This window comes from Chamaea fasciata, unplaced genomic scaffold, assembly GCF_029207755.1.
Source record: "Chamaea fasciata isolate MVZ Bird 193981 ecotype frontalis unplaced genomic scaffold, bChaFas1.0.hap1 SCAF_1, whole genome shotgun sequence".
Lineage (NCBI taxonomy): Eukaryota > Metazoa > Chordata > Aves > Passeriformes > Sylviidae > Chamaea > Chamaea fasciata.
The window spans coordinates 125,994,341-126,018,976 of NW_027094086.1; the positions used below are offsets into that span (position 1 = coordinate 125,994,341).

Here is a 24,636-nt window from a genome sequence, read left to right on the forward strand (position 1 = left end):
GAAATGTCCAATGTCTGTTTTCATTTAAGGATATTTTTTATAATTATTTCTAGTAGATCAAATGTGCTGCTCACCATTCAAATTATGTCCTAGGAAAAGAAAATTCTCCAAAAGAAGCCTTTTCAAAGATGCTAATTTGTTAGGAAAACAAAGAGATGGAAGGTTTCCCAATTTTTATAATTCAAATATGACAAAAGACATTTTTGTTTCTGAGGTAAAACCAGAGATATCCGTAAATAGATGGAAAAATAAGTATTATTTCATGTTTCTTCTGTTGTAGGACATGTGGCCAAAATACCAAGGGAATGCCTTCAAACTGCCCTATAGATTATACTTGTAAGGAATAGTCTGTGAATGAAAAAAAGAAATTACCAGATATTTGATTTTATGTCAGGGATAATGTTTCACGTGGAGGAAGGAAAAATACATTTTTCAGTAATAACTTGGTTTTGACTTTAAAATAAAGCTATAAGACAATGGTTTGGAAAAGAGCAGGCAAGCGTAGAGCTTCATGTTAGGCATGGACAGTGTAAATCTGTCTGCTTCATCACTGTTTTGCCTAAAATGCTTCCCTGTAATCAGGGGTGTAGTTGTGTGTGTTGTCTGTATCCACACGGTGCTAGAAAATTAAAGCTCTCTAGACTGAACAGGAATGCTAATTAGGGTCTGCTGTGCTGGTGATTTCTTGAGTAGACTTCTGCCCACTGAAATAACTAATTAATGTCACATAAGGCATAGGATATGTAAAATAGTGACAACTCCATCAATTTATCACAGCTTTGCTTAACAGAGGCAAGAGCTTCCTTACTGCATTGCAGTTTGTTGTATGGTTTAGTTCCTTGACTGTGAACATGTACTTTCTGTTGTCAAGTCTCTTAGGGATGATTTTTCACCATTTATTTTTTGCAAGACTACAAAACTTTTGAAGAAGATGTTTCTTTAAAGCCTCACAGAACACATAGGCCAATTTCTTTTCAGTTCTCATCTTTGGTTTGTTCTAAAGGGTCTGAAAAAAACCACTCAAAACAAACAATGAGCACACCTTGCAAGGCTGATATATTGTTTAGATATATTATTGTGATGGTGATTCTGCGTCCTAACAGAGTATTACATTTCAGATATAGCTGCATGCTTGTTTCTAGTCTGAAATGAGGATTCTTTCAAACAAGAATGTCTGTATCCATGAGATGCTTTAGATTATTTACCTTATATGTATTTTTTATAAGATATATACATGTGTATATATAGAGTAAGAGCACATAATTTATGCAGTGAAAAAATAGAGAATAAATTAAAATACAAATAGTGTTAAAGAGCACACTGGTAAAGGTGTCAAATAGTTTAAGATGAATACAATGAGTAGAAACCCTAGTTTTCTCTTTTGCTGAGATGGAGGACAAACCAGAGCTTTTGTGAATGAAAGGGAAAAGAGTTTCAACCTAGGCTACCCTTTTTGCCTGTTGTTCCCTTTCTCAGCCTCTCTCTGCATTACTGCCCCTGACAGCTTCAATTCATGGCCTATCTCAGAACAAGCCCTTGTGGCTGTGCACAGGGCACATGCATAAAAATATTATTAGTTTTCAAACATATCTGAGAAACTTAATCTCAGGCAAAAGTAATTATGGTCAGAGCAAAAACCAAATATTTGGTTTAAAACATTTTTTTTAGGTAAGGCTTGGGAAACTCAATCTGCTCTGTAGGTAGTGCTAGTACCCCTAAAGTTACCATATGACCAACTTGTATGGAAAAATGGGATAGAAATGATTATGACCTTTATCTTTGCCCTTTCAAATAGAAATAGGAACTTAGGATGAAGTTTTACCTTGACCATGCTGATTTTTGTAGGATTTGTCATGAGTACCCCATTTAGAAGAGGGATGAGTAATTTTGACTATCCATTTTTAATACTCTGAGAGATAAGGGGAAAAAAGAATCCCAAAAATAAGAGTTTTGCCTTATAATATTAAATTTGGTGAGATTTATTAAAAAAGAAATAAGGAAAGAGTAGTGAATTTGTGAAAGGTTAATAATATTTCTGAGAGGTCTGAAGAGAAGAAGGCTAAGGTGGAGGATGGAATTGACATCTTCAGCTACTGAGGGAGTGCTTACAGGGGACACAGAACAACACTCTTCTCAGGTGCCCTGAGAAAGGATGAGAGGCAACAGATCCCAGCTGCAGCAAGAGAAATTCTTATTAGGAAAAACAAAAGCATTCTCTACAATAAGCAATAGTTAGAATTGAACATTTTCCCCAGAAAAGTTGGAATCTCCATTCTTGGGGATTTTTGAAACTAAGTGCTAATGAAGCTGATCTAGCTTTGAAGTTGTACTGCCTTGAGGAGGGAGTTGAACTAGATCATCTCTCATCAACTGAATTATATTGCTGATTGCAGATAGCGATATTTCTGAGTCATAGCAGTGATGTGGTTCTCCACTTGAAGTGCTAGATTTGAAGTGCTTGTAATTTAAAAATTAAATAACTTAAACCTGATTTTCCCCTAGATTTTGCAGCAAAGTTAGGAAAGGCAATACTTGTGTGCAAGGATCACATACTGAAGCATTTTAGAGATGATTAAGGGTAGAGTGCTCAAAAAAATCCAAATACTGATTTTTTTTAAAAAAAGTACATTTGATATTTTGTACATTGGTTTTCCTAAATCTAATAAAAATCACAATAATTTTTCTAAAAGAAGCTTTTAATAATGGTTATTAAACTGGTAAGCCTGGTGAACATTTAGTTTACATGTAAGGAGTTAACATTTGAATATTTTTTTTAAACAACTCTTGTAAACTCAGCGTTTTGAACAGTGATTCTGCTAATGTGATAGAACAGATGCTATTATTGAATTTATAGAGCAGGTTTCTGTAAAATTCTGAATGTTGCTGTAGATTGATCACATTATTGCAGGACATGCAATCAAGCTTACAATTACTCAGTCATAGGTATTGGGGCTAAGCTTATATTTAGAGAAGCATTTGACATATCAATCAATACGATACCATGAAAGATTTACTGAAGTTCATCATACCATAACTCATTTTTGCTATGTGAAAAAAAAAAAAAATAGGGGAGACAAATAGAAAAAGTTCTTCTCTCCACTTGGACTATTTAGATTCCACAGAATGTCTAATGTTCCTTTAGGAGTTATGAATAAAAGTTGCATCGATTCACTCCTTTCCTCAAAATGCATGAAGAAAAATAAAACCTAAATAAAAAAAAATATTTTGCTGCAGTAGTTACTGCAAATAAAAACAAATCTACTGGAGATATCAGGACAAGCCTATTGCAAATTTTTCTGCTTATTTCAGAAACGGCATTAAAGCAGTGATTTGGGTACTTGTTTGCCTCGCTTTGCTTCTCATCCATGTCCTGAAGGATGAGAAGTGTGAAGAGTCTAGTTTCTTTTCCGGGCTTGAAGTTTCTGACATCCAGGAAGGAAAAACAAATATTTCAATTATTTAGAGAGAGAAACTGAACAATGTTTGGAAAAGCTTTTCCTAATATGAAGTGAATATTCATCTTTCTAAGATATACTTCTCTTCAGGAAAATGCATGAGTTTCTGTCATTGGCTGTTTAATAATTCCAGACATTGATGATTTACGCCAGACCTGGAGAGCGCAGTGTTTGCCTGCCATCTGTCCCAGCTAATCTCCAAATTCCATCTACAAACGTGGATGACTTACAACTTCCCTGATTAATGTCATCTATCATTTTCTTCATAACACAGAGCAATTAATCTCGGCTGGTCCCAGGGGTCCACCGCAGTAATAGGTTTGTGGGGGGTAGAAACAACCCGCAAAAGTCTGTTTGGAAATAACCCCCTTTCCATCCTTTCCTCATCCCGCACCCCACTCCCCTTTTATTCTTCTTTCCCTTGTTATTCCTTTTCGTATGTGTGTGTGTGTGTTTCACCCCCCACGCCCCCCGACCCTTGTCCCGTTCTCCTGTTCCGCCTTCTCCCGTCCTTCCTCCCTGTCTCACACCCATGACGGGGCACGGAGCTCCCCGGCCGTGGGAGCGGGCGCGGTGCCCACTCGCCGCCGCCCGCGGGGCTGGGCCCGGGTGCGCAGATCGTATCTCCGCAGCCGAGGGGCAGCGGGCAGGTGCCCGCACGGGCCGGGCGGAGGAGCAGAGGCAGGAGCAGGAGGAGAGGGCGGCCGCAGCTGCATTGCGGATGGAGCCGCCGGCTCCCGGGGAGGGGCGGCCGCGTGATGCCGGGGGGCGGGTGAAGGCCCGCGGAAGGCGGCGTGGGCGGCGCGGGGCACGGGGCACGGGGGGCGCGGAGCCTCCGCCCCGCCGCAGGAGGGAGGGAGCTGCCGCCGCCGCCGCGTCCCGGCGCGGGCAGCGGAGCGGCGAGGGGCGGTGAGTGCGGCGGGCGGGTGCCCACGGCACCGGGGGAGCGTCTGCCCTCCCCGGGCTCGTCCTCCCGGGCGGCGGCGGGGGCGCGGAGCCGCCGCGGGGAGGTGCGGGGATGGGGCGGAGAGTTGGTTGCGGGGGGCCGCGGGGCCGGGCTCTCACCTGAGCCCTCCGCTTCGTCCCCTCCCCGCCGCTGGGCTCGGTCACACCGGGACCTTACCCTGCCGCCTCCCCGGCTGTCCCGCCGCGGCTGCCACCGCCTGGGAGGTGCCGCGTTCTGGCAGCCGATGCGGCTGTTCCCGACGTGGAGTTGCGAAGGAGCCGGGCGGGCGGCTAGGAAAAGTGTTTGCTCGGGGTTCTTGTAGGTGTTACGCAGAGTTTAACACTTTTAGAGCGGCCGCTTGGCTGTGCGTACGCTCTTGGTGGGGAGGCAAAGCAAAAAGGCATGTCGTGAAGCCATGGCTATAAAAAGTAAAAAAGCTGTCAGAGGGTTTGCCCAGCGCCCCGTGAGCGAGCCTTTGGCCCGGGACTAAAGCTGTCAGGGTGCTTTGTGAAAACAAATCATTGCAATTTTAAGGAAAAAAAAAAAATCTCGTCTGTCAGGTGAATTTGTGAGTGTCGCAGGAGCAGGGTTGTAGTTGCGCCCTTTAAAGCCACGCAGAAGTGCCGCTCCTCGCCGGGAGCGCTCAGCGCTGGTACTGACGTGCTCGGGCTGCGTTTTGTAACGGGACCAGGGAAGCTGATGTCGCAAGAGTAACGAAGAGGCATCTGAAAAGAGACCAAAGGGCGTGGGGTCAGTCTTACATCGCATACGGTTAGACGACTTCTGGAGCTCTCTTAAGCAACCGAAAGGAATGTAAAGAGCAAGGTATAATTTTAAAAGAAAATAACTCTTGCAGTAAAGGCTGTTGGCATAAATTCAAGTCACGGGTGTTTCCTTTTAATTACTCAGCCTAAGTGAAATGAAAATCTGTGTTATTATGGAACCTGAGAAAAGTGGTTCTGGGTTAGGGATGTGGCTTTCTATGTTGTATGAACTATAGACATTACCTATAATCCTGTTTAACACAGACTGGGAGGCTGAATTCTGCGTGAAATTTCTGTTGTGTCTACATTTAACAATTTATACATCAGCACTAAATTTGAAGAAGCTGCACTGAAGGAAGTTGGTTAACAGACTCATACTTCATTAAAATGTCTACTTTCTAAAAAAAATGGTCAGGTCATCCTTAAGTTTTAATGTATGTAAGATAACATGTTAAAATAATTTGCTGCTTATGTATAGGTCACAGGGCCTACCCTGTCCTTTCCTGACTTTAGTTCTGCTTTCCAAAGGCTATTGAAAATACTGTTTTTTCTAGGAGTCTCTTTGAGAGCATCTGGAAGACAGTCAGGGACAAATGTTATGAAAGTCACTTGAGGACATCCTGCTGTGTTTTGGGAGCAGGTGATTTTCTTTGGTACAAGTTGTCCATGACTTGTTCCTGTTTCAGCTATACTGTTGGCTTTATTTTGGAATAACTCGCTTTCTCTTAAGGCCATTGATATAATGATAGACAATAATTGAAGACTTTCTTTAAAATCCAGATTTATGTGACTGGTTAATTTTGTGAGACCTGTTCTGACTTGAGATTCAGACCAACTGTAGAGATGTTTCTTTTTGTTAAGTTATCAAATGTTTCATTGTTTTTTTGGCACTAATCTGGGGTAATGCAAGTTTTCTGGTGAGATGGTACTGGCTCTAATTCATCACTACTTTGTCTCCTTGGAACAGATTAAGTCTTAATATTGTCAGGGGCTTGCCCTTGTAAAATAAGAAATTTAGAGCATCTTTAGCAACTACCATATTATTTCTGTTAGAATTCATTTTCCTGGGTAGGTCAAAATACCAGAAATTCCACCTGTGGTTAGGCACTTGGATTCCACATTTATCTTCCCACATTGTGCATTTTATGACAAGGGGGAGTAGTGGGAGGCTGACAAAGTGATAATACATAGTACTTCTATAGGCTATATATCACACCAGTGTACCATATATTACAGCAGTCATATGCAGTGTGTCTGTCAGAGCTGGCCATAAGAGCTGGGGGGAGGGATCTAGTATTGCTGCAATTAAGCCCTTCATCCAAATCCACAAGAGAACAACAAAATTTTTATTTGGATCCTGTTGAAACATTAATGTGGACAGTAGAGAAAGGGATGACTTTAATTACTTGATACTAAAATTTTTATTGAATTAAAGAATTCAGTTGAAGTAGTAAATTCCCATGCTTTCCATTCTTTGTAATTCCTTAGGTCAATGTGTGTAGGGTAAAATATCTTTTCATTTATGTCTTCCTGACTACTTTAAAGATGTAAGTCATTGCTTTATCACGCTTAATTGATAGTTAATCAATATCCCAAATGTATTCGGAATGTAATCAGGAAAAGAAAGAATTTTAATTTTTGTTTTAACAGCTGAAAAACTGTATTAAATTGATTTTTATCCATAGCAGTCTGCCTTCTCCAGCTCTATTCCATTAGAATGACAAGTAAATGTGGAGATAAAAGATATCCTAGAATTTCTTACTTTAATAATATGAAAAAAGTTCTTCTTAATTTACTTTCTTCTGTACTTGAGACTTTTACCTGACAGAGGCTGAAACCAGGATTAAATGTCTTGTAAAGGAGATGCAGGAACAGATGAGCTAGAATGCTAATACTCACATAGATCACAGGTTTCAGTCTGTTATGATGGATTGTGCTGATCTAAAAGTTACTCTTCCTTTCAGAAGCAAAACTATTCATGAGCTAAATATATTCAATATCTTCTTTGAGCTGTTAGTTTATCATAAGCATAGAATACCTGTCAGAACTGTGCCCTCAACTCCAATTAGCACATACAAAGAAGGTACCCAAATAATACAAGAAATGGTTCTCATATTTATTTCGATTCACAGACCATAGGCAATTTTACAGTAGAGTCAATTTGCCATTTAAATTTTGGTTTCAGTGGGCCCATTTTTCTTAACTGTGTGTATTAGACCACTTGGAAATAATTTGCATATTACAAGTAGAAAATTACTTTTGTAATATATGAGTATCCACTTTAATTTTCATATGGTTGACTAGTGGTGTGTGGATATATAGTAGCTTTCTTGAAATTTATGTATGAAAACTGAGTCTCTTTTTCCACAGTTGTCCTTATCTCCTCTGTTGTAGATTTGGCAAAGATGTTCATATCCAAGTTGCTGAAGTTGAGGTCTTTGAATGATGCTGTAATTAATTCATTAGTCCTCATATTAACAAATATGTATATTTGTTAATTTACAAATATTTGTTAATATATCTTATAAGATTTGTTCTGTCATAGAACAAATAGGGAGAAATAAAGGAAAAATTCACCTGATTGGTCAAAGTAAAGTAGCAGTGGGAAAAGCAAAACCTAACCTTATGATGCCTGTGTAGAGAAGGTTCTGAACGATCTGATAAAAATAATACTATAAACTCACACTAATTAATGATGAGAGGAAATATTCTGATCACTCATCTTCAGGAAGAAATAACTGAATTTGGGTCAGGTGCTCAAAAGGGCTGATGGGATGGTCTGGTCACAAGGAGATAAAAGAGGTCCTGATTTGTTTGACCAAGTGAAATTAAAGCTGTGTACATGGACTCCATCTGCAAACTCAGGAGAAAATCAACAGAAGGGAGCCAGAGGCTTTTGGTAAAGGACGTTGCTGTCAGGAGAATAACTGAGTACTACCCTTGAAAAAATTGTCTTGCAGAAATTTGGAGAATATCCTCCTTTTGGAACACATGGGTTCCAGTGGCAACAGAGAGTGGTTTGGAAGCATTGCAGAAGTTTTGAGATGGAGTTTGTCTATCTTTCCAGAAGGGATTATATGTGCCCAGGAAGTGTTTGCATTTACCTTCTGTCAAAGCTTTAAATGCCATGCATCATGCCAGTCTCTTTCAGGCTGTTTACAGTGAAGCTTCAGAAAGTCTTAATTCTTCTTTGGTGCTTGCCAATGTTCAACCCCTCTTGAGCGAGTGTTCTTATACGTCAGCTTTAAGCTGCTTGTTGCTCCTTAGCAGGCTAAAGCTGCGTTGTGTGTAGCCTGCTTTTATATTCTTGATTCCTTTGCCTTTGCTTCAGCAGCCCTCTGGGCTGTCTGAAGTGGGACATAAATGTCTTCTGCTCTCTCACTCCTCAGCCTGTGCTTAGGTCTAGCTCTTCCCCTGAATGGCCTTACACACTCTTAAAAATTTCTTCTGACAACACATAATATTCAAAACGTTTCCAAATGAGAGCTGTTTTGTAATGGAATATAAAAAAAATGGGCAATGTAGGCATTTCTAGACATTCTTCTGTCACCCTCACATACCAAGGGCAGTGAGGAAAATGAATGTAGTAGTTTGTGGAGCTGAAATTCTGCTAAAAAGGGCCGAATTTCAAAATAAAAGACAAGTTTAGAAGAGCTTTAGTTTATTGGCAAATCTTGTTGGCTTTTTCATCTCTGATTTTGTGTTGTGTGTAAGAGAGTGTAGTTTTGCTTTTGTGTGACATGCCAGCACCTCTGGTGGAACTACTCACATTTCAGATAATAGCACAGGCTTCTATTTAGCTCTCTGTTGTTCCTTAGAGATGTCTTTTGGATGAATCCATTAGCAACCATAGCAGAGTATATGCTGTACTCCTCCTGCTTCAAGTTGGGATGTCAAAGTTTGGCAAACACGCTGTCCCTCGTAGGGTACTTAGGTAACCTGTATACTTTGGGACCACTTGTTTGGGTATAAAAGTGTGTTCTTCTAATATAATGTTTTAGTAGAAAGATACTTTACATGAGTAATATTAAGTAGATTCCAACTGGAGAAAGGTAAGTCTTTCTCTCTTACTTGGCCCAAGACCAGTGGTGGTGGTAGCAGTATGGAAGTGGAAATCCAAAAGTCGTCAAACAGTTGAGTTTGAAACAGGGGCATGTTCACCCCGGCCAGAGCTGTGAGACCCATATTTGTGCCATGGTTTGGAAACTTGGATGATTTTTTTTCATTGTATTTATGAAATTATTTTCCTCCTCGCCGGCTTTTTCCATCCTTAGTCTTGATTACTGCCCACTCTTTTGGTTTTATTTTCATTTAACTTCTCCCTTTTGCTTACTATTCACTTTATTCTGCCTACTCATATGTCTTTTAGTATCTGCAGCTCCAGAGGCAGGGAAGGCTTAAATTTGAATTTTTAAGCAAATGTATCTGCTGGGTGAAAATTCTAGGTGTGTAAGGTCTGATAGAATTATATTGAAGTATACATGGGTAACTTACAAGTACTTGGCTTTTAATAATACTTCTGGACAGAAATTTCATGGAGTCTTTAGTATTATTTTAGCTTAAAATTTCAGCTAGATAGTAAAATTATTTGATTTAAGGTAAATTGTCTGAAGGAGAAAATAAACACATGGTTCTTGTCTCAAGTAATTTACTATATGGGGTCTTTACTATGCTAAGATTAAATTGTGTTATCTATCAGAAATGCAGATAGTTCTACTGAAATTTGTAATGTCCTTGGGAGGCAAAATTACATTTTGTGACAAGAACAAAAAAGGCATTAATTTAATTTGCTAATCTTAATTTTAAAAATTATTGATTCTCTCTTATATTTATTGTCTTTCTCTTTTCTTTGTGTTTTTCTAAGCTTGATTCATTTGTTTGTTTGTTTGTTTGAAGAAAGAAAATAAAAGTGAGGAGAAGCCTACCCCAGATCAGTCAGTAACAATTTTGTTACTATGTTATCTGCTGCCTTAATGCATGTATTGTTTTTATAGTCCTACTTTGAAATTAGACAATGTAATAAAAAAGCTAATCAGGAATCTATATTTTTTAAAAATAAATGTTATGGAAATATGCTTCTGGGTGCTGTGAATTTTCTCTTAAAAATGTGCTGATCAAAGTACTTTGGTTGAAAAGGCTTCTCCTGCTTTGCTCTCAGGGGGAACTAAAGAATAAATGCAGGATTTTATATTCCCCCCAAGTTGAGTTCAGTTTTATCACTGAAGGGAGAGGTATTCTCCCATTGACTTTAATATGTGTAACACTGGATTCCAATAGTCCAGTAACTATATAATATGGTGGTGTTTCTCCAATTAGATAAATACAAAACTGATTAATCTAAAATAATTGAGGACAGATCGAGATGTTTTGAGAAATCCACTACAGTGACAATGTGATTATGTGGATTATCAGTTGCATGTAAATCTTACTAAGGATGATGGATAGAAATCCCAGAAACAATTGTAACAATATACCTTTTGTGGTCTCTGAAATTAATTTAATAAATGTTTTGGAGATTGACTAATACACAGATAGTGACCTTTTTGTTTAGGTCAGTGCGAAGTCAAATATATCTTGGAGATTAGTATTGATCAAAATAAAGTCAAAATCAGTCTTGGATTTTGAGGGTCATTACACTTGGAAATAGGGTGCAATACTGCGAATGTTGGGTTGTGGAAGACTTTTACAGTAATTATGTAAAAATAATCTTTTACACAGGTGTAGTGTCAAAAAACCCCAGATAAACCACTAAATGATTAGTTATTTAAATAAGTAGTAAATTAGCTCATTTCAGCTTTCCTCAGTTTGAGAGATGATATCCAACAGTGTTAAAGTTGGTATTAAAGTTCCCTTTTGCTTCAGTGCTGGAGGGATTTTGCCCTCCCTGTTTGGAAGTCATAAGTTGTTGTTTCGGAAAAATTAACCTATGTTTTTTAGAGAGGTGTGTTTTATTTTTTTTTTTTTTTTTGTTGCTGTTGTTTTGGGGTTTTTTTTGAACCTGGTAATTTCTTTTCTGTCTTGACTCTTTCCCTTAGATGTTTTGGTGAAATTTAATTTGTGCAGTTGGAGTACAAGTGGAAGAGGTAAATTACAATGCAATGTACCTTTGGAACATTGCATAGCAAGCATAATCAATTTTAATGAAGGGGAACTAGTGCTCTAGAATCAGAAATCTTTGAACAGGCTTTTTACATTATTTTTGTCTTTAATAGATAATTTTGTTTATTTTGTTTGGTATAAAGTTACTGGCCTCTGTATCTCATTTAAAAATAACCTGGTCAAAATTTTTAAGGATCTTACCCAAGAGTTTTCAGCAGAAGTATGTCTGTGAAGATCTGAATTGACTGAAATGTCTGTCCTGTATTAAGTGAAATAGCGCAAACAGTATTCTGTCTAAGATTCCTCTGTAAAAGGTATAGTTTCCCCCCTTATTTTCAGAACCTGTAAAAAATGAAGGTTGTTTTTTTTGTTTTCTGCACAGAAATCATCTTCTGATATAACCTTTTCTGTGGAGAGCACTTGATGTTCTGCACAATTAATTGGTACAACTGCATTGACATTTGTGATTAAATATTGGGCTGTCACCTAGCCTTATATATTGAAATCTCCGAAACTATATGTAAGTTGATAGATTATGCTTTTATATTTATTTCAAAAGGGGTACATATTTCTAATCTTTATGATGTGTTTGAATGCAAATAGAAGTCTCTATGTACGTCTGCATGCGTGTGATTCAGGGACCATGTACCATTGTCCTTGAAAATAAAAGCCCTATATAAATGCAAGCTATTGATATTGGAAGTGATCTTCAAAGCTGCTCCATTTAAAGATATTTAACTATTAATAATGAGCTCCATTCCAGATACATTAGTTCATATTCTGAGAGACCAAAGTGCCAAGATTATAGATAGCAGTTCTCAGGCTATAAAAGTCCTTTTACCTGAGCAGCTCTTCTTATCAATGGACTTCTGCTGAATTTCTCATAATAGTTATCTTCAGAGAAAATCTGTGGTGAGTATATTAAGAAATTCACCTTATTTGTACCTGGAAAAGCACTTTGAAATGTATTAGCAGAATTTTCTAGAGAGCACTAATGCATGCTACCTTTTGCTGCAATGACAGTTGCTTTGGATTTAAGGTAGGATCGGCCAAAAAAAGGCAACAAATCACCAAAACCCCCTCATAAGTGTTTTTCAGAATGATATTGTTTAATAATCAGAATGAAGCTATTTTTAAAAATATCTCAGAAAATGGGACTTTTCATGCGGAAATATCTTTCTTCTCACTGAAATGTTTTGGATGAAATTTGCAAGAAGATTATTTTCCAATGGACATTCCCACATGGGATAGTGTATGGGCCAGTTTTACTAAGTAGAAAGTGTTTGCCCACAACTGCTCCACATTCCTCTGTTTCAAGTACTAGTAAAAGAAGATACTGGAACTGAGTTAAAGAATTATCATTGTTTAGATTCTCAAAATTAGGATTTAGTGTAGTAATTAAAAATAGTAAATTTCTATATTCTGATTTTAAATGTTTCTGATTTTCTTCAATGAAACTAATGGATAATGATCAGAAAAAAAAGTTTTCTGTTGTGCTCAACCTGCATATTAATACTTGTTTACTCCAGGAATTATTTAATGAAACACATAAAGCACTAATCTTCCTTGAGCTGACTAGTGACTCCCAAATGCCTATGAGACTTTCACATCAATCTTCTCAGAGTATGGTATTCAAATGATAATATATTTGATATGTGAAACCTTTAACGCAGAAAAAAAAATAAGGTATATTGAAAAGTGATGCAGCCACCTGAATAATTTATTTCATTAGTTATGAAGACCCCACTCAAAATGGGTCAGGCTTGCACTATTTGAGCTGACTTTGAGGAAGTTTGGAGGCAGTAGGTAACCTGACCTATATTTTTGAACTGGGACTTTAGAAACCTGGCTGAAGGAAAAATCTTGTAAACATCTTTCTCTGCAAGGGAAATACTGAGGTTTGGAAACTGACTTAATCTTATTCCAAGAATTCATATATTAAATGTGCACCTGAGTTAGAGGCTGCTTTATTTCTTCATCTGAGAGTTTTAAGTGAAGTTCATTATCATTTTATTTGTGTAAGGGCAGAGGAGGCTCTACTTGCATTTAGCCAGGCACGTGTCCATAAAAAAGCTATTGTATGTCTGAAAAGTGGTTCCTTGTGATTTTTAATGGTTTGTTGCTTTTTTCAGTAATGGAATTGAGTATCTTTTAGAAGTAAGACATTATTTTTCTTTTAAAAAGATAAAGAATGTTACAGGACTGATACTGTGTTGCAAAGTGCTACTGCTTTGATTGGTGTCATGGATCTCCAATAGTGTTTTGCTTGAGCTCTGCCTGTGGCTATGTTACTATGCTACAGTTTCTCAGAAAACAGATCACAGTCCAGATCCTTTGCCTATTGTGCTATTACCTCTTCATCACAGAAGACACGAATTGTCTGACTTTTGAGTCTGAAATATTTATGGAAATTTCAGTCTATTCTTAATTAAAAAAAAAAAAGTAGCATTAGTAAAAGCATAACATTGGGGATGTCTATTAGTGATGTGACTTGGTGTATTGCTTTTTTAACTACTGTCATAACTCTACTTTTTGCAAGTGGAAAGATGACCACCAGAATGCAAAAAAGTTTGAGAAAGAAGAGGTATTTACCCTTAGTTACTGCAGGTTTTCTTTTGCTGATCTAGATTGTCCTCTCTTAATTTTTTCCAGGCCTTTCAAAATTCTTTACAAAGTCCCAACAGCTCTTATTTGCTAAGATTTCTGCATGAAAGATACTCCTGTAGTGTTCAATAAGGATATTTATACTTGGGATTTTTGGCACTGACCACCATTAGTATTTTGTTGTAATTCAGTATTTTATGTGCTGGCTTGGTGAGGCTTTACAAGTTTCCCATGAGCATGTACAAGGATCACTTGAAAACTGAGGAAGGTGGGTGTAAAAATCATCCAGCACACAGAAAATGATGGCAGGATCTGATCAGCTGATACCAAAGACATTGTAAAACTTTTCTCTAGATGGGATCCTCTTGGACCACTTTTATATTCTCTTTACACCATTTGCAGTACCTTAAATAAGAGTGCTTTCTAGGCGAACCTCCTCCAAGTAGCAGATTGTAACAAAAGTGGTTTTGAGGTTCTGCGTTAGAAAAATTTAGTGGTTTTCTGATAGTTTTGCCTGCCCCACTCAAGTTTTGTAGGAACACTGGGGACTATCACTTTTTTCTTCAGTTTTCCAGAAGAAGCTTACCAAGACATGAAGAGAGCATCCTTAACTCTCTGTCATGATGGCAGCAGGTCTAGTGAACTTGCAGATTCATTTGAAGCAAACTTATTTGGGGAAAGGAGCAAGTATTTTACACAATTTTGCTACAATCAGCTTTCTAGTGTCAGTTCTTTGTATCAGAGTAGAAGTTTTGCTCATGGGTATATTGTATGCCTCCCATCTGAATGCTGCAGGATCTTTGTGTATGCTTGAGGCATAACTTGTCATAAAAGTGCTACTGATGAAACAGAAGTCCTTTCCTTTTTTTTTTTTTTTTGTCCTAATTGCCAAATAAGAAGTACACACAATGAAGACTAACAATGCTTACTGTAATAATGTAAAAGTAAAAATCAAACTATTCAACTAAAGCAATTAGAAACTTTTTGTTGCTTAACTTCTGTGATTTTCTTTTTTCATTTTTTTTTTTAAGTTTTTTTTTTCTGTGTAATACTGTGGTTACCCCTACAAGCAGTTTCCTAATGTAATGTCCTTATATGGACTGAACCACAGCTTAAGCATGGCACGCAGTTGCAATTCAATGCATGTGGTGTGGGAAGAGTGACTTTGGGTAAAATCAATTTGTGAGGCATTTTAAACATTAACTTCTGTCATTTTTGTTTGCTTCTTCCTCATGAACAAAGGAGACTTTCTTTTGGAAATATAAATGGAAGTGTGTGCTAATGAGTAGAAAATTCCTTCATGTACTCCAAAAGAGGGTTACAGTACCAAGAAGAACCGAGATTCTGGCTTAGGCTTCATCAGTTGAAGGATGCTGTTTGGAAAAAATTCTGCCTCGGGTCACAGCTAAAACATTTATTTAACTAGTCTCATTATAAAGCTTTATAGACTTCCAAGAGAAATTAATAATTCAAAAGGACATCTGTTAGTAAATTATTTAAATAACCATTTTTAAGCTAGCAGTCATTAGTTACCTGTAGAGCAGTTCTCCAATAGAGGAGAATATGTGGCAAGACTACAAGAAGAGAATAAGTTGACAGTCTTCAATATATGAAACACATTCATAGTATTTAATGATTTATGCTTTACTACCTTCTGTAATCCTCATTTCTAGCATTTGACCTTCAGAATATGTTGTGACAATGAATGGCACAAAGCTGTAAAGCTTCTGTAAAAAACTGTTACTTGCATTTGAGACTTGTCAGTAATTTTATTAAGTGGTCTCTATTTTGTGGGCCTCAATTCGTCCTTCATACCTTTGATTTTATGAACCTCTCCTCTAGCCGCTCTGTGTGCATTTCTCTTTCATGATGAAAGACACTTTTTTAATATAAAAGTGACAGTATAATCTTTGAGCATCCGTGTTAGTATGGCCTAATGTCTTTTGTAGTTCTTCTCTGTAATGGTGTAAAACAAACCACCAGAATTGGAGCTACTTGTGTAAAGTCACATTTTGAGGATGCTTGGTTTGCTGTCGAAATCTTTTCCAATTAAATCTCCTCCCACTCTGACTCATTACCAAAACTAACAGATTTTTCTGTGCTGCTGGAGTTCAAGGAGGCATTTTCAGATAGCTGTTCTTGAGGACTCTAAAATGCCATTCTTATAAGCTGGTATAGAGCCCATCTCTTTGTATGTGATTGGGGTTATGTGTGTGTATTTTTGTAATGCATCACTTTATGTTTATAGGCAGTGGATTTCACCTGTAATTCAACTTTCCACACTTTTTTAAGAGCCTTCTGCAGCTTTGATCATTCTGAATTATTAGCAGGTATGTTTTCCTTCACTATCAGTTTTTGTGCAGTTAACTTTCCTTCGCTTATATGTGGAAGTGTAAGTATCTCTATCTACAGTTAGATAAAATGTATTATATTTTAGAGATCATATATCCGTATTATGTATTTATACTTAGATGATATGTTGTAATGAATGAATACATTTCCTTTATAGATGCAATTTATCCTCTCATTCCTGTATAATTTTAATCTCGTATTCTCCAGTTCTTTGTGCTGCTGTTCAGCACACATCCAATACATATTCATAACTGGTCTATTTATGTGGAATAAAATACCATTTTACACAGGAGTGTATGTGGATACGTGAATTCATATACTCCCATATATGGTTTTATCATCAATATAAAAGCACAATCATGTTTAATCTTAGCCTTACTGGTAATTTTCGTATGTGCTGCTTAATCCTTAGACTGCTAGTTTTATAAAATCGTTAGAGACTTCCTAATTTTGTAGCTATTTTTTCTGCTGTTAAAATTATATCAGTGTTGCATGAGAGCTCATTATGGGGCCCCCAAATCTAAGACTTACACAGAGATACTTAAAAATATCAACTAGCATCAAAACTAATTTTTAATAATCTCACATCTGCAATGGGGATTCACCTGGGGACAGTAATGTTTTTGGGGGAAGGGCGCCTGGAATATAAAACAAAATTATTTTTATGAAGTTTAAACTTTGTAAAGATCTGGCTTAGCGGTTTTAACTTTTGCTGCAGTGGGATGGAGAAATTGTGATTTACAATCTATTCACTGTAATTTTACAAGTTTTCGGAAATAGCTGTTTGGTAGAGAAGTTTTGCAACTGGGAAATATCACTAAAACCCAGTCTGCACAGATCAGTGACATTTCTTTCCACCCGTCTCTTCTTGCTCTCTCTTTGCAATTCCTGTTGTATCTTGGGAAGATTTAGTCACAGAAATACCGGAAGTGTTCATACCTTCTTGAAGCAGTGCCCTGTAGTACAGGAACTGCATAAGGACGTGCAATATCTGTGTGTGTGCATTCATCACAGGTGCCAACACTGCCGTGGAAGCAGTCTTCATCAGCAGGAGGGTTTGCTGAAGACACAGGGATGTTCTGTGGGATTTGGAAATCCTTACCTGGGGGGAAGTTTCTCTGTCTGGCATGCCCTGCACTTCCATAGCAGGGACTCACTTTGCTGTCCATTGGCCTCTGGGGAAGGGGAAAGTTAGACCCAGGTCAAAACTGTTCACGTGCTATGAAGGGTTATGATTTGAAGTATTTTGTTTGCAAGCTGGTTTGTTTGTGTGCAATAGAAATGCTGTTTTGTGTCATCCCTGGAGCATGTCAGGTATGAGAGGGCTCCTTTGGTGTTCCATATGGTCACTTCTTGGGGATGTTAGAGTGTTTGGATGTGCATCCACACTAGGAAAATGTGTAAGCTCATTTAAAATATGGCTCTTAAACTCTGGTGAGTAAGGACGTCCTTGTTTGTTGTTTTTCTTGCAGTTGAGTACAACAAAGAGCCTCTGTTGAGTAAACTCAGTAAAGAGTTCAGCTGTGTCTGAACAGCAGTATTAAGGAATATCAGGCTCTCCCAACAACCCAGAAAGGATTGTACCAATTTTTTTTTTTTTTTTTCCCAACTGAGAGGCTGTGTTAACAAAATAAATAAAATTGAAGAAAAACCATGGCCTCCTTGCTTAAATCAGCTTGGAGAGTTTTTTAAAAATGTGTTTGAAATCTGGACGTCACTTTTTAAATCTAATTAGACCTGGAAAGATGCTTATGAGATTGAGCCAATGTCACCCAGTCAGCCTTGCACCACAATGCTTCCAGATGAGGGTTGTTGCAATGAGAAGCAGAGTTTGGATGAGTTTCTCTTGCTGTTTTGTTTTTAATTTTATTTGGTTTGGGTTTTGTGGGTTTAGTTTGTTTTTTCTTCTCTTCAGAGAAGTGCTTCTTAAATACTGTTTATATACTGTGATCTCCTGTGTGATATTGATTATGATTAATGTTGAATTAGGGTGCATCTGCATTTAATTTTAAAAAGAATGAGCTGGAAATCATTGTTACAGCTTGTAATTGTACTTTGTTTTCATGCTAAGATATCTTGCTTCTTGTTATGAGAAGAACCAAATGTTTGCATCTGTTTTGAAATGGTCCTATTTAATGCATGTCAGTGCTTTTATCTGAGTTCCAGTTTAAAAAGTGATGGCAAGGCTTAGTCTGAAGATTTTTGATAACAGTAGGAATTCATGTAGGAATTATCTTTTCTTGATTTTAATCTTGCCTGTCAGCTATGAAAAATTGTGCCTTGTGGTTTTCTGTTTATTAATTAGCTTTTGTCTCGTAAGCACAGGATGGAAAGCTACTCTTGTAGGCAAACTCAAAACCTCCGAGGGCTGAGGCAGTGCCATTTCTTACCCCTGGCCTCAGAAGGAGCCAGGATAAGCAAAAAAAGTTGCCTGTCTTCTTTTGTGATGCTATTTTCTTTATAACTCCTCATCTGAAGCCAAATTTTATGGCAAAAGTAGACAAATTCATATGAACTTTAGTTTCCATTGTCCAAGAATCTGATTTATGTGAGAATACTTTTTGTTTGTTGGTGTTAGAAATAATCAAAATAATTAAGACAGAGGAAGACTCTGTGAGTGTTTATCTGTGAGAGATAAATAAAAACCAAATCTGTGATTAAAATTTAGTATTTGTTAAATTAATTGAGTTGGGTTGGTAGGAAGAGGAAAGATCTAGCATTTTTATTCCTTTTTTCCTTTTAAGTTGGAAATTGTTTTCCAGTATGCATGGGCATTTTTCTGCAAGAGGTGGTTGTTTTCCTGCATTATATACCATACCTGCTGAAACAGACGTGCTTTTCTGTGTGCTTCTACTTCTTTTAGCCTTACAAAAATGAATACATGGCTTGAAGGTAAAAGGTGGCACATCCTTCTGGTCTTTTCTACATAAGATTACATCCACCCTTACTTTAAGTCAACCAGAAGTTGTACAGAAAGTGCTGTGCACTTTAGCTCTGGATGAGAGTTCGATGACTTTCCATTAGTAAGTAAATTGTTCTTGTTACAGGTTTTTCTCTGGCTTTTAATAAAAAATAGGATTAAAACCTGCTGAACTCTAATCCTGTTATGACATTTTGTTACCTAATGTGGTTAGCTGACTCCAAGTATTCTGTGACAAGTTTGCCAAATTTGTCCGTGGCTGATATCTCTCAGGGGCCAGTGTTGCACCACTGGTCCCTCTTTAGCCCGTTGCTGTGAAAAACGTTTCATTTTCTTGGTTGCTCTCAATCATAAGGTCTTGATTTTAGCTTTTTTTTTTTTTTTTGTTGTCCTATTGCCTGTGGCACTGCAAGAAGTTTTCTGGGTAATGCAGCACATTACTCATGAGCCCTGTATTGGAAAGCCGTGATCTGCTCCAGTGGCACTCCTCTGTTGCTACAGGACAGAACTGAGGCAGGGGACCCTTGCTTCAGCTTCAAGGGGCCAAGCAGTGGCCAGAGCTGCACTTCTATTAAAGCTCAGTCACCTGAGCAGTGAACAAACACCTCTGGCAGCTTTTGCAGCAGCTGTTGTTCACAGGCACTTGAGGAAACTCAAGAGAGAAATCTGTGTGTTGTGTACCCAAAGGTGCAAAGCAGTGGCCCGTGGTCTGGCCCTGCTGTCCTCCCTGCAGCTGCCTGAGCTGGGGGGCCAGGACCCTGCAGGGCTGCCTGTGCCTCTCTGGCTGGCAGAGATCTAGATGCCATTTAATTGGCATCTTGTTTTCCCCCAAGGCTTGGCTGGCTCCCTCATCTCCTTGATGCCTGCAATGCACAGCACGTCCCTCTGCAGTACCACGCTGCCTGTGACTTGTCATGCTGGCCTGCTGACATGGACCGTGTCCCTCTTGGGGTCCTATCAGCAATGCTGTCCTCAGGATTGTTTTTCCAGACATGGTTATCAGTTTAATTTGCTTAAAATTTGCCATAAGGAGAAATAGGCTATGAGGTCTTTCTTCCTGGGAGGAACTTGCACCAGGCAAAACCTGTCACAGAGCATTAGCTGCACACTATCACACTGTGCTGCTAAGAAAAAGAGCAAGTGAAACTAAAATACTTTATGGAGCTGTTAAAATTTCACTCTGTTATTCTGTATATTACATTAGGAAGACCAGATTCTTAAGGAACCAGGCTGATCTGGTTGGTGCTTAAAAATCCTGAAATCTCAGGTCTCTGACACCTTTGTCTCTGCTGTACATAGTTTTGTTGTTGCATAAAATAATGAATTTTAATGGGGAGTAAGAAGAAAAGGAGCTCTCAGCATGTGGAGAACCTTTCCCACAGAGTGGGAAGGCACTGAGTAGATGGATTTACTACACCAGGGTGCACTTACTGATGCTGGTAAAGGCTTCTTCTGAGCCCTTAAAGTCATCTTTAATGATGTGATCAGTTTTAATACTTGGTGATGTTTAGGCAAATTTAGAGACTGAAATAATTCATGCTATAAGTTTAAGAGCCACTGTATCTAATGCTTTTGACTAGGTCTGGCATGAGATAAAGTTTGCCTGCTTGGACTTTCTAGAAGCATTGTTTGTCTGCTAAAGACTGACAACTCTGACAAGAGCTAAGCAGTCTCAAGTTTTCCCCTGGAATCTCTTCAATTACTTGTTCTTGAATCAGTTCTGGGAAAAAAAACACTACTTCATAACATAGAGAATATGTATTAGTTCTAAAAGGTAAATATGTGGTTCTGAAACTGTCTCTTTTTGAAGAATTTTGATTGAATATTTAATACTCAATGCAAATTTAATAACTAAAATTTATTTTGTTTGAATGAGCACCACACCAAAAGAGTAGCATAAATAACTGGTTATTGGTGTTTTATAGCAGGATCAGGAGAGGGTGGATCTGTATAGGCTTGGGATCTTTTATTGTTTTCTTCTTTTTGAATCCATGATAAGACTGATGGTATCCACCTTAGGAAGAGTGTGTTAAGCTGCCACCTGATCAAAACCTGTCACTGTTTACAGTAAAGCAACTTCATCATTTGCAAATATTATACATTATTAATAGCGATTACTTTGTGCTCACTTCTGGATTCTGTAAGGATTCACTACCAAAAACACCCTGTACAGCAGTATTGTTTAGAGATTCCATGTCTGAAGTTCTGTTTTATATTTGTTACTTTTTTTTTCATTTAAAAACTCATATATTATTAGAAGAATCAGGCAATCTTAAAAGCCCTTCAATTATTGGCTGTTGAGATACTGCCTTTTTTTATATAATTGTCTCTATTGTTGACCTTTCTGTGACATTTGCAGAATCAGTGTCACACTTAGTACAAATCTGTGGGTCATCCTTTCTTGGTTGGCTGGTTTTGTTTTAAAAGCAGCATTAGCCTTGTCATTTTACATTGTTTTACTTTGTAACTATTTGGACCTTTCCTTTGTTAAGGCAACACTGGGGAGCTCTGTTGGCATCTTTAATACTTTGGGATGCATGCTTTCTGTTTCTGAAGATTTAAAAATATTATATAGATGGTCATTATTTAATGACTTATTTTTTAATAACTAGAACACAATAATCACTGTAAAATACTGATGCATCATTCTACTTCCTTCATATGTGGGAGAGATACCTTTTGAACACTTCTGCCTTTTGTCTCATAAAGAAGACTTTATCAAAAGGTAAAAGCTTTTAACACTGAACTCATTGCTTAATAACTTAGACATGCCTTTTAATTGGGAGAGCATCAGCAGAGCATGTGCATTTGTGAAAGGTGGTGGTTTCATGACTAGACTAGCCAGGAGAGTTTCAACTATAGCCTTAAGAATCCCAGCTTGGGTGGTGGGGTTTTTTTTGTTTTTTTTTTTTTTTTTTTTTGGGGGGGGGAGGGGGAGGGGGTTTGGGTTTTTTATTTTTTTGGTTGTTGTATTTTGTTTGTTTGTTTTGGGTTGGGTTGGTTTGGTTTGGTTTTTTTTTTGGTGTCTAATGAAGCTTGATCCAAATAGATCTGTGTTTGTTTTTGAGTAAATTGAGCCAAAATTTATCTTTTTCTCAAGTCTAGCTATGTTGGTAAATTGGGTTGTGATCAAAACTGGTATATAGAAAGAGTAATGTTGAAGTTTTTTAGGATCTGCTCTGTGAATTCTTTTTGAGGTGATTAGAATAGACAGCTCCTGGCCCTGAAATCAACACAGCTACAGAAAGGATTTGGGTTACTAAGATATATCACAGCAACAGAAATGTTTCCTTTAGAAAGCAGATTGGCTTTTCTTAGTTAAAAGGAGATTTTTTTAAAAACATAAAATTTATTTTAAAAGACGTAATGGATATTCCAGTCAAGACCCTGTTTTCATTACATAATCTAAATTTTTGGGAATATTTAGGATTATTGGAAGTATTTTGGATTATTTTACCACATTCTTTTTATATCTCTTTTTAATGTTTATAAATAAGCATTATAGTATTTTAACTTCTTAATCAAAGTACATCCCATGATTTCAAATACTTATCATGAACTTCTAAGGAAAATTCTTGTATTGCTAGTATTTCAATACTGTTCACTACTATTCTTAATCTCTATCTCTCATTCTCAGGTGATATTTTTTTACTCAGGGAACTGAGCTTAGGTACTACAACTGGATATTGATAGAATTAGTGCAAGCCCAGTTTAATTTTATTTTTTAATGGTTTTCTTTCCTGAGCTGAATCATAGTAAAAGAAAACCACTGTGAAATAAATCCAGTAACTTGATGAAAAACAACACATCAGTTGGTCAGAGCAGTGTGTTGATAATACCATATCATCATCAACAGTAAATCTTACGAAATCTCTTATTTGGGGCAAGTAATATCAATGTCCTTGAAAAATGTGATATAAGAAATTATTAAATGTTTAATTACTTCAGGATCACCATCATTTTTGGAAATTTTGTCATTACCTGTGGGACTATGAGTTGGCATGAAAACAATTATTCCTGTAAATAAAGCAGATTTGAGTTGATCATATTGGTCTATAATGGGTTTTAAGTTATGAGGAAGCCACAGTGAGCTGTTCATGCAGCAGTACCTATTAAAATGTTTCACTCTAAACTTGCCAAGTCTGAGATGTGGCAGTGTGTGTCTTATGGTAAACTCTTTCAGGGCAGAGAGAGGGGACCCTGGGAGGGATCATCAGGAGGAGATTTTGTGGTCAGTGTGGGCTAGGCTGTGTGGTGTTTGCTGCCTGCGTGGTGCTGCTGACAGGAGCCATGCAGGAGGCAGTAGCTCCAGAAATGACATCTCCCACACAAGTTGCTTTCAGGTTATTTACTGTTGAGATGCCTTTGGATACTTGGTGGAACTGCTTGGCAGGGCTTTGGGCTTTGGGCTTTGTACTTTGAGAACAAAAGCCCTTTCTCTCCAAGGTATAAATGACAAGTTGGTATTGAGGCAGAGCCTTCAAAAGTGTGTTTTGTTCATCAGCTGTCAGAATGTGTGAGGCTTCCTCCCTTAACAAATGGTAACAAAACAGATAAAAGCCCTTACATGATGTTTGATAACTTTGGAAGCCTCATGGTGGCCTGTTAACAGTTGGTTGTATGTGGGATTGTTTTCCATATAGTCCTTCAACAAAGATGTTACAAAAATAAATCCTATCAGTTTTTCAGGAAGGAACGTGAAAATGAAGGTTGCTAGGAGCCTGTGAGGAGTCTAACAAATGAGTACCAGGAGATATGGGCTTGCTTCAGGGTCTTTGTTACCACAGAGCATTTTAAGACAATTTGCTTATAAAAGAAGTAAGTTGAAAATTGTATCATAAATCACAAAGCAGTTGTGGATATTATTTGTGTTTGACTGACAATAAACGAGGGAGAGAATGTAATGATTCATCCCTGTCATTCAAAGGTTTTATTTTTAGTCTTACTTTCACAGCTGTTTTCATCTCCACTGCTGTAAATCATTCATACATCGTAAACAATTTACGTTTTGCATGTTTGTTCCTGAAGTATGAATTGGAGTATAAAATTCACGTTATCATCCTACTGATATCAATTTGTCCTTAGGCCCAAATTCTACTTGATTCTCAAGTTGTCTCCTAAGTAATTAGCAGTATGAAATGATAACTTTCTAATGACTGAAAGACTTTCAGTTTTAGTTTAACTTAGATTTTATTATTTGATCCTTTAATATGTTCAATCTTTCTCCTTAAAAGTGTCCTCTTGCAGGCTGGTTTTATTCCAAGTGCTTTCAAAGAGGGATTTTACTAAATCCTCTTCCATTCCTGTCAACAAGTAAACCATGCTGTGGTTTCCCTGATGTTTTGAAAGAAGAAAAAAATGTTTTAAGTTTTTCTGTGTTATGATATTCTGCAGCATTTGGTTTGCTACTGTACATGCTCACTCCTGACTGTGACTGAAATTCAGCTAGGGAAGTTTTTAGAGGAAGGGTCTTATTCTATGAGTTCTCATGTGAAA

At 37.6% G+C, this 24,636-nt stretch overlaps 1 protein-coding gene across 1 annotated transcript in view; it reads left to right on the forward strand.

Annotated features, from left to right (window-relative positions):
- The first annotated feature begins 4,401 nt into the window (after positions 1–4,401).
- Positions 4,402–24,636, forward strand: part of THSD7A (thrombospondin type 1 domain containing 7A) — a 278,494-nt gene continuing 258,259 nt past the window's right edge. Inside the window, exon 1 of the mRNA XM_066196734.1 lies at positions 4,402–5,226. The gene's annotated coding sequence lies outside the window, so the exon portion shown is untranslated. The remainder of the gene's footprint in view (positions 5,227–24,636) is intronic.